This window comes from Podarcis liolepis (assembly GCF_965112155.1).
Source record: "Podarcis liolepis genome assembly, chromosome: 10".
NCBI lineage: Eukaryota > Metazoa > Chordata > Lepidosauria > Squamata > Lacertidae > Podarcis > Podarcis liolepis.
In genome coordinates, this window is record NC_139562.1 from 1,555,647 (window position 1) to 1,566,515 (window position 10,869).

At 51.2% G+C, this 10,869-nt stretch overlaps 1 pseudogene across 1 annotated transcript; it reads left to right on the forward strand.

The window, feature by feature from the left end:
• Window positions 1–8,847: 8,847 nt before the first annotated feature.
• LOC310688134 (large ribosomal subunit protein eL37-like) lies at window positions 8,848–10,435 on the forward strand (annotated as a pseudogene). The gene is made up of 2 exons: window positions 8,848–9,177; window positions 10,333–10,435. The product of its transcript is annotated as a large ribosomal subunit protein eL37-like (transcript).
• The last annotated feature ends 434 nt before the right edge of the window (window positions 10,436–10,869 follow it).

The window sequence follows — 10,869 nt, forward strand, 5'->3', positions numbered from 1 at the left end:
TCTGCCTTCCTTGGACACGCCTTCATAGTGTGGGGTGTAATCCACTGGGAGCAGCCAAGTACAACATTCCTTGTTTTCCTAGAGTAGACATGCAAGGGAATGTTTGGTCTTAATTTCCTCCTGGCCTGGAGCATCCTTCCTTTTGCATGTGATAGAAGGTGGGCGTGACCTTACCTGTCCAGGTAACAAAAGGATGAGTCTCTCAGCACACCTCCCTCTTTTTGGCTTCCTTCTTCGCTGGACGAGCTTTTAGCTAGGACTGCTCTTCTACCTTCTCAGGTAGCAGAAACACTGCGATTATTCCCCCATATGGGGCAGATCCACATGTACATACTTGTAACTAAGTCTGCCTTCAAGAATCCAACTGTGAACTGATGTGAGTAAACTTCTTTCATCATCTTTGAATAAGATTGTGGCGTCTTTATTCTTTTAAGAGGGATTCAAGGGAACTTACCAGGAACGTACAATTCAATCTGAGACAGACTGAATTGTATAATAGTGAGAGGCTCACACGAGCCTGCAACCAGCTATCTGCTGTGCATGCAAGAAAGGGGAATGATAATAATAAATTTTATTTATACCCCTCCCTCCCCGGCCAGAGCCGGGCTCAGGACGGCTAACACCAGTAAAATTACAGTAAAAACATAATGGGGGGGGGACCAATTAAAAATACAAGTTAAGATGCAATTTAAAATGCAGCCTCATTTTAAAAGTAGCCCATAGATCAAAACCCTAAGGGGAGGGAAACATAAGGGTCAGACTGAGTCCAAATCAAAGGCCAGGCGGAACAGCTTTGTCTTTCAGGCCCTGCGGAAAGATGTCAAGTCCCGCAGGGCCCAGGTCTCTTGTGACAGAGCGTTCCACCAAGTCGGGGCCAGTACTGAAAAGGCCCTGGCCCTAGTTGAGACCAATCTAACCACCTTGCGGCTCGGGAACTCCAAAGCGTTGTCATTTGTGGACCTTAAGGTCCTCCGTGGGGCATTCCAGGAGGTAACTCTGCTAAGTAAAGGAACTTGCTAGCCCAAGTTAGGAAGGATATTAATGAACAATACATCCTCTCCTGCCACCCTGAACATTCCCACACCTAGGACGAAGGTGGGTGGACTTCTGCAGAGCCCTTTCCCTTCCCTGCTTGAGACAAAGCTCTGCTTGGCCCATGGCTCCTTTCAGCTGGCACAAGCAGCTGTAAGCTGAGCAGCTGGTAGGGGATAGTTATGCCTGAGCCCCTCACCTGCTGCACCTGCCTGGATGCATCAGCCTCTTGACCGCACACAGCCAGAGGGCCGTCAGGGTCTCTGCTCCCGTAAAGAGCCAGGAATCCCCCTGCCTGGTTAAGCAAGCGGCGAGAGAGAGCTGATTCCGAGTGACAGCGCAAGCGGTCCTGCCTCCTGCCTCCGTGGGATCATGGTGCAGGGCTTACGAGAAAATAAAGAGCCCTCCCTCTGGGTGGAATGAACACCCTATTGCTGGATGGCCTCTCCATGGGGCAGAGAGAGAGAGATAGAGAGATCCCGGCACTGGGACCTCACAGTAGGCTTCCAAGAATTGACAGCTGGGGCCAGTGCCAGATTTACGTATAAACCAGGCGTGTTCAAAGTCCGTTTCAGGGGTCTAATCCAGCCCACCAGTTGGTTTAATCTGGACCCTGTGGCAGTATATTTCCTGGGGTAAAATCCTAAAAAAAAAGCACAACAACTTCAATCCTCAAAAAGCTCAACAACTTTGGGTTAAAATCCTAAATAAATGGTCAACAACTTCAATCTCCCCAAAAGAAAAAAGGTCAACAACTTTGGGCGGCCCTCACAGCTCTTCACTTCATCAAATCTGGCCCTCTTTGAATCCTTTGAAGGACCACCACAAAATGCGAGCTGAACCATCCAGGGTTAATGGCTCAGCCATTCTGATGATTGGGGGAAAACTGGTTTAAACTCCAGTCCCCACAAGACCCAGGAATTTAGGGGTTTGCTTAAATTCTTACTGAATCCAAATATTTAGGGGAGTCTTGCCGCACCCCCCAAGCTTATAACGCTATTATTGAGCCACAGCACCAGACCCCTGTCAAATGGGTGGCAGAGCCCAGGGGGCCAATGGCTGCCAATATGGTTCATCCATTCCAGGTTGGAAATCACGTTGGAAATCCTTATCGATTTGTTTTTAAAAATTGATGGTATAACCTTATTGCCTTCGAACACCGACATGATTAACATTCAGGAGGGATTTGAGAACCCTCCTGCTCACTCAGGCATTTGATGGCTGAAAGATACTCTTCCTGGCAGCTTGGAACTGATTAGCTGCGAGAACACGTGGCTGCTTTTTCACCTTTTAAGAAAGTGTTTTTGGGTGTCCTCCAACGCTTCGCAAGTTTTAAATTTTATTTTTAGAATCATAGAATTGTCGAGTTGAAAGGGACCCTCGGAGTCATCTAGCACAGCCCCCCGCAATGCGGGAATCACAGCTAGAGAAGCAACTCGCACCCACAACACCCACAAGGTGTGGGGGGGGAGAGCATGTGGGGTCACGCTAATCCAAGCCCAAGCACCACCCAACTTCTCTGACTTTTCCAAGGTGGACTTTCCTTCCTGGGAGGTTTTAAAGGAGAGGTTGGGTGGCTGTCTGTCCTGGATGATTTCGCTGAGATTCCTGCATTGCTGGGAGTTGGACTGGATGACCCTCGGGGTTCCCTTCTACAGTTCTATGATTCTATAATTCTGAACCCAGAACATACCTGTCCTCTTGGCATAGGCCACGCGTGAAAAAGCGAGTGGTCTGACCATTGTTTGCACGGATCATGGCACACCTCCTTTGGAAGGAGCGGCAAAATGCAGACCCCGGTGACTGCTATGGAGTCAGCTCTGCCCAAGACTAAAATTGGGGAGAGGGGGCAGAGAGAAACACCAACTCTGACACTATTGCACTCCCTTGCAGACAACCACCCTGCCTGGAGACAGGGAGTCAGGTTGTGTATCTGCAGCAGTGACCAGAGAAGGAATGACGGCTGGGAGGGGGACAGAGAGAAGAAATGCCATGGGGCTTCTGCAGCAGAACAACCGGACGCCTTCATTTTCCCCTGATGTAACAAAACATGTCTCTCTGATATTGGTCTCTGCAGCCACAGCAGGTGCTGTGAGGTCCCAACAGTTTGTTGTTGTTTAGTCGTTTAGTCCACCTCTTCGTGACCCCCTGGACCAGAGCACGCCAGGCCCTCCTGTCTTCCACTGCCTCCCGCAGTTTGGTCAAACTCATGCTGGTAGCTTCGAGATCACTGTCCCACCATCTCGTCCTCCGTCGTCCCCTTCTCCTTGCGCCCTCCATCTTTCCCAGCATCAGGGTCTTTTCCAGGGAGTCTTCTCTTCTCATAAGGTGGCCAAAGCATTGGAGCCTCAACTTCAGGATCTGTCCTTCCAGTGAGCACAGTTTGACTTCACCTCAAAGGCACACTCTTCCATTGTCTCCAGAGACAGACAGGTGCCAATAACAAAAACCGCACCCTCCCCCTGGGTGCTATGGGTTCAGTTTCTGCCATTGTGCTGGGCTGGGCCATCTCAGGGCTATGCTCAGAAGCCCTGAAAACCGGCCTCGAATTCAGCATGTGGAGTGTGGACTAAGGTTTAAAACGAGGCTTTTAACATTTTTGGACCTCTTTCCACTCTCTCCTCACCAGAGACCAGGCTCTCCCCCCCCCCCAGGGCAGGAACAAGGAAAACACACCGGAGGGGGGCAGCACTCGTGAGACCGCTCACAGCATCTCCTTACAACCTGGACAGCTTTAAATGTCCACGGGAGGAGAGGGCTGCTGGCCGCTCTCAGCCGCGAACGCTTCTCTCTGCCTCCAGCAATTCTTCTGAGCCCCAGTTGCTGGAAAGCACCAGAGGGGAGAGCTGCTCTTGTGCTCAGATCTTGCTTTCCAGTTTCTCATTGGGGCATCTGGCCTGGGAGAAGAGTAGACAGCCAGACTAGACGGCCCCTGGCCTGATCCCTTGGTAGGCAAACCAAGGCCCGGGGGCCGGATGCGGCCCAATCGCCTTCTCTCTTTTTTTAAAAAAAAGATATTTTTTATTAGGAATTTCAACAAAACATTTTATCCAAAAACATATCATCCTTAATTCCCCCTATTTCCCCCCTCCCCCTCCCCATAAAGTAACCCCCCCCCAGACTTCCCTCAACTCCTCTCTCTGGTTTATCAACAAATGTTATTCTCTGCATATTACAAAATTGTATAGATCCTTAATTTGTTTAACTAGCTGTTATCAATGAAAAGTTTGTGAATGTTTATTCAAAACCTGCCAAGGAGTTCAGTTCATTTTGTTGTTTCTTTAAGCACTTTGTAAAAGGTTCCAATTAATCTTTAAAGTCACAGTTGCCCTTGTCACTCAGTTTATGTGTCAATTTTGCCAATTCCGCATAGTCCATCAGTTTCTCTTGCCATAGTTCTTTAGTTGGGATTTCTTCGTTCTTCCATCCTTGTGCTATTAAGACTCTTGTCGCGACAATGGCGGTGGCCCATTCGCCTTCTCAATCCAGCCCGCAGACGGTCTGGGAATCAGCGTGTTTTTACATGAATTGAATGTGCCCTTTTATTTAAAATGCATCTCTGGGTTATTTGTGGGGCATAGGAATTCGTTCATTTATTTTTTTCAAAATATAGTCCGGCCCCCCACAAGGTCTGAGGGATGGTGATGCTGAAAAAGTTTGCTGGCCCCTGCCTCAGACTCCTGTTCTTCCGTGCTGGTTCCCACATTTCTGAGGCATTGCAGGGCATATCCTTCCTCGGGGGGGGGGGTGCTTGGACGAGAGGGGGACCCTGCGCTGGACTGGGCTGGGGGGAGGAAGGGAGGGGAGGGAGGTTGAGGTTGAGGGCAGCCAACTTCACGCGGGACACTGGAGGGGGGGGGATGTTACGGGCAGCAGCTTGACCAGCCGATTCCTGGCTGCCTGTTCTGCTTGGCTGCAGCCATCCTTCCCGGTAAGGATTAGCAGGACAAGAGGTGCTAATCAGGAGTAGTGGCACCTGCTGACTGGGCTGACAGTCAGATGACCGGTGTTATGGGAAGCGGCCTGGCAGAGGGATGCCAGGGCAGGGCGCCAGGCAGAGGGCAAGACCTAAACTCCCAGAACTAGCCTCTGGTACGCTCAAGGGATTATGGCCGTCCTGTATCAAACCATCCCCTTTTGGGGGGATGGACTCAAGGGCATCCTGATCAAATTTGCAGATGACACCAAACTGGGAGGGGTGGCTAACACCCCAGAGGACAGGATCACACTTCAAAATGACCTTGACAGATTAGAGAACTGGGCAAAAACAAACAAGATGAATTTTAACAGGGAGAAATGTAAAGTATTGCACTTGGGCAAAAAAAATGAGAGGCACAAATACAAGATGGGTGACACCTGGCTTGAGAGCAGTACATGTGAAAAGGATCTAGGAGTCTTGGTTGACCACAAACTTGACATGAGCCAACAGTGTGATGCGGCAGCTTAAAAAGCCAATGCAATTCTGGGCTGTATCAATAGGAGTATAGTATCTAGATCAAGGGAAGTAATAGTGCCACTGTATTCTGCTCTGGTCAGACCTCACCTGGAGTACTGTGTCCAGTTCTGGGCACCACAATTCAAGAAGGACACTGACAAACTGGAACGTGTCCAGAGGAGGGCAACCAAAATGGTCAAAGGCCTGGAAACGATGCCTTATGAGGAACGGCTAAGGGAGCTGGGCATGTTTAGCCTGGAGAAGAGGAGGTTAAGGGGTGATATGATAGCCATGTTCAAATATATAAAAGGATGTCACATAGAGGAGGGAGAAAGGTTGTTTTCTGCTGCTCAAGAGAAGCGGACACGGAGCAATGGATTCAAACTACAAGAAAGAAGATTCCACCTAAACATTAGGAAGAACTTCCTGACAGTAAGAGCTGTTCGACAGTGGAATTTGCTGCCCAGGAGTGTGGTGGAGTCTCCTTCTTTGGAGGTCTTTAAGCAGAGGCTTGACAACCATATGTCAGGAGTGCTCTGATGGTGTTTCCTGCTTGGCAGGGGGTTCGACTCGATGGCCCTTGGGGTCTCTTCCAACTCTAGGATTCTATGATTCTATGATAGTCCTTCCTTCATGGAGCAAAATAAAAGTGGACCGGTGTAGATCCGATGTACGGTTGATTTTCTATTAATTTCTAACAGAAACATCGCGTATGTCGTGTGTGAGTGAGTGTGGAGTTTGTACAAACTAAATGATTGAGGGGGGGGAGTTCCTGCAACAGCACCCACAATCTGGGGCCCAAGTCAGCGCCCCTGAGTGACCGACAGCTGCTTATGACCTGTTGCAGACGCCCCAAGTATCTACAATGCTTTGCTATCTCCCCACCCCCCCACCCTGCCACCACCTTTGGGACTGGTGGGTTCCACCCACAGGCACCCCTGGGGTTGAGAGGAGCCCTTTTCTGTGACTGGGCTGGCTGCCCTCAAATGCTCCAGGGCGAATGCTTCTCACGGTGCCTGGAGAGACCTTGACCTTGAGAGACAGAGCTCCGCCGCAGGCCAGGAGCCTGATCTGAGCTGCAGCAGGTGACGGGTCTGCAATGCAATCGGTGGAGGTCTGGACAGCTGAGGACACAGCATTCCTGCCTGGTGACCGGTGCTCATGCCAAAGGCATGAAATGGCCAGGCTTGTTCCTGCTCATGGCAGCTGCTGGCTCACAGGTATCAGAGAGGCAGCCACCTGCTCCCAATTCACAGAACCGTCTGCAGGTGGAGGCAGGGCCACTGGGAGGAGGGCTGACTGTCACCAGGGCTAAGGTGAGTTATCTAGTTATCTCCAGCCTGGACTACTGCAATGCACTCTGCATGGGGCTGCCTTTGAAGGTGACCTGGAAACTACAACTAATCCAGAATGCGGCAGCTAGACTGGGGACTGGGAGCGGCCGCCAAGACCATATAACACCGGTCCTGAAATACCTACATGGCTCCCAGTATGTTATCTGAGTACAATTCAAAGTGTTGGTGCTGACCTTTAAAGCCCTAAAGGGCCTCGGCCCAGTAGACCTAAAGGAGCGTCTCCACCCCCATCATTCTGTCTGGGCACTGTGGTCCAGCGCCGAAGGTCTTCTGGCGGTTCCCTCACTGCAGGCAACCAGGCAGAGGGCCTTCTCAGTGGTGGCGCCCACCCTGTGGAACGCCCTCCCATCAGAGGTCAAGGAAATAAACAACTATCTGACTTTTAGAAGACACCTGAAGGCAGCTGTGTTTAGGGAAGTTTTTAATGTCTGATGTTTTATTGTGTTTTTAATATTCTGTTGGGAGCCACCCAGAGTAGCTGGGGAGACCTGCCAGATGGGTGGGGTATAAGAAAAAAATTATTATTATTATTATTATTATTATTATTAAAAGCAGGCCCAGAAAACAGGTGGGTGGAGAGAGCTCTAAGTCATTTCTCTAAGGACCGTTGTTCTGGGCGCTTGGCCCTTACCACTCGACCAACTGGATCTGCCACAAATGCCACCATGATACCTGCTCCACACTTGTAAGAACTGGCAGCACCTAAACTATGGAACTCCCCGCCTATTGATATCAGGCAGGCACTTTCACTGGACTCTTTCCAGCACACGCTGAAAACATTTCTGTTTAGACAGTGGAGTGGATTCCCTCAGAAGGTGGCGGACTCTCCTTCCTTGGAGGCTTTTAAGCAGAGGTTGGATGGCCATCTGTCATGAATGCTGTGGCCGAGACTCCTGAATTGTGGGGGGTTGGACTGGATGACCCTTGGGGTCCCTTCCAACTCTGCCGTTCTAGGATTCTGTGATAATTGTGTATGCATGTTTGCTCCAAGCCCAGCTACATTACTCCGCTATTGCACAAGCTACCCCAAATGAGGGCATTACAGCACAGATCCTGCAACACAGCTTCTATCCCCAGGTCCTGTTTTCCATTGTGGAGACATGGGTGACATAGGAAGGGTACGGGAGGCCAAAAGTTGTTGGCACCTGTCTGTCCTAAGAGACGAGGGAGTGAGCCTTCAGGGATGAAGTCAAACCAGTGGAGAATCACAGCGCCTGCTGTGGCTGCAGAGACTGGAAACACGGAACTGCTGCCTCCCGCCTTGTTTTTGCTGCATTAGCATTGCTGAAGTGGCCTCCCTGAGGCGCAAGCCTGGGCAGAGTGTCTGGAGGTCCTGGGCTACCCTGACAGCGAGACCACCCCTCTCTTGGCCTGACTGTTGGGGTCCCAAGGAAAGCAGAGCAATCTGTTTGGCACCAGCTTGGCTGCAGGAGACATAAAAGGTGCCATCCACCTGTCTCTGGGACTCCATTCTGGATTTGTGTAGGGTAATAATAATAAAATTTATTATTTATACCCCGCCCATCTGGCTGGGCCTCCCCAGCCCCTCTGGGCGGCTTCCAAAAGAATATTAAAATACTATAATACATCAAACATTAAAAGCTTCCCGAAACAAGCCTGGTAGTTGTTGTTCTCTTTGACATCTGGTGGGAGGACGTTCCACAGGGAAGGCGCCACCACCGAGAAGGCCCTCCGCCTGGTTCCCTGTAACTTGGCTTCTCGCAGTGAGGGAACTGCCAGAAGGCCCTCGGCGCTGGATCTCAGTGTCCGGGTAGAACGATGGGGGTGGAGACGCTCCTTCAGATATACTGGACCAAGGCCGTTTAGGGCTTTAAAGGTCAGCACCAATACTTTGAATTGTGCTCGGAAACGTACTGGGAGCCAATGTAGGTCTTTCAAGACCGGTGTTATGTGGTCTCTGCGGCTGCTCCCAGTCACCAGTCTAGCTGCCGCGTTCTGGTCTACTCCTGAGTCTTTTCTTCTCCCAAATATATCCCGCAAGCCCTCTTTCGTCGTGGCAGCTGAAGGAAGACAACGAAAGGAACATCCTCCTTTGGAAAGCGTCGCAGTAAGACGCACACTTTGTGCCGTCGATGTGGGCCCAAGGCCATTCATCTCCAGAAGTCCACCTGTGGAAAATGTGGATTTCCTGCTAAGCGTAAGGGAAAGTATAACTGGACTGCTAAGGCCAAGAGGCCCAATACTACCGGAACTGGCCGCATGAGGCATCTGAAAAAAGGTCTACCGCAGATTCGGAAATGGACTCCGTGAAGGAACAGCACCAAAGCCCAAGAGAGCTGCTGTTGCAGCATCCAGCTCATCTTCAGGACTCAAATATCTTTTTAAAATACAGTGGTACCTCGTGTTACATACTCTTCAGGTTACAGACTCCACTAACTCAGAAATAGTGTTTCAGGTTAAGAACTTTGCTTCAGGATAAGAACAGAAATTAGGCTCCGGCGGTGCGGCGCCAGCAGAAGGCCCCATTAGGCTAAAGTGATGCTCCAGGTTAAGAACAGTTTCAGGTTAAGAGCAGACTTCCAGAATGAATTAAGTACTTAACCCAAGGCGCCACTGTAAATGGCCTGAAATTTTAAAAAAATCAAAAAGAAAGAAAGAAAGAAGATATCCCGCAAGGCAGTGTGTGATGGCCTGGGAATTCGATTCAGAGGGTGAACCGGAGGAATCCCAGCTTGCACAGGAGTCCCCGCCTCCAGGGCCGGCTGAACTGGGGCAGGGCCTTGATTCTGAAGCGCCTGCACCTGTGCCGGATCCTCAGGAGCAGGCACCAGGTGAATCCACTCTGGCTCCAGAGGTGGTTGAGGACTCAGTGCCTACAGGTGAGTCTCCCCCTGGGCCCAGTAACCCTTCAGCCTCTCCTGAACTGCAGAGGCTCAGGGCAGAGAGGCAAAGGGAACTGGTTTCTCCCAGGAGGAGTGCTCGCCTTAAGGCCAGGAGAGGCGGGTCTCCTGGGGTCCAGGACCGCCCCTGGCCTCAGAGAAGATAAAGGCCAGTCAGCCCGGTCCCAGGTTGCGGGAGCAACGTCGTTGTTGAGTACCTGTTCCTGCCCGGACCCAGGCCTGACCCTCCAGTGTTCCTGTCCCCACCCGGCTTCCTGCTTCGGACCTCGCCCTGCTCCTTGTGAACTGTTTCCAGGCTAGTGACCCAGGACCGGACTTTGACTACACCAATGGTAACCTTCCCCCCGGGACCAGCACACAGTGGATAGGGAAGATGGGAAGAGGCGGTTGTTTTCCCCATTGAATTTTCGTTGCACCTGCTTTCTATTTGACCTCAAGTTGTGAGGTCACCAAGGGTGCAGCTGGAGTCTGAAGGCCAGCGAGTCCCCTGATGTTCCTTTCCCTTCTCTCTGCCCTGATTTGGGGCTTACATCAGAGGGGCAGCTATGCCAGCCCCTCTGGTGGGGCTTGACTTAAACCAATTTGCCCTTCCACTGCAAACAGTTGTCAAGGCGGGTGACCATAAATAGCCGCTCGGTTCTCTCGGCAGCCTAACATGGTCAAACGGCCTTAAGACCCCGCCAGACGTGGCCGCCGCCTGGATGCCTGGAGTTCCTCGTCCCATTGAAGCTTCGCTCGTAGCCACTGAATGACTTCAACGGCCACAGAGAAGCCCGGCTGCGTCTCTGATCTGGCACGTGCAAGTGGCACGCAGAATGTCCCATGACTGTCCTTTGCACCTCGGATGACGTCCTTCCCTCTCACGCTGCACATCATGTTTCTTGCACCTGATCCTGCTCTCTTTGTGCTGCTCAAGAGGAGGCACAGGCCTGGATGCAGAGGCGAGGAATTCTTCCACCGCTCACACTTCCCTTTTCTGGAAATACAATCTGCCCTGGAGTCTGGCCAAGACTTCATTCCAAGAGCGGCTCCACGAGGCTCAGCCGCAAACCTGCGTGCGTTCCTACCAGAGGGCGCTTGGGGAATTCAAGATTTCATTCAAGAGTTCCTTTCATTTGGTAGCATTCCACCAACCTCGGGCAAAGGGCAAATGCCACCGGAAAACTCCCATGTATAAATCCATTTC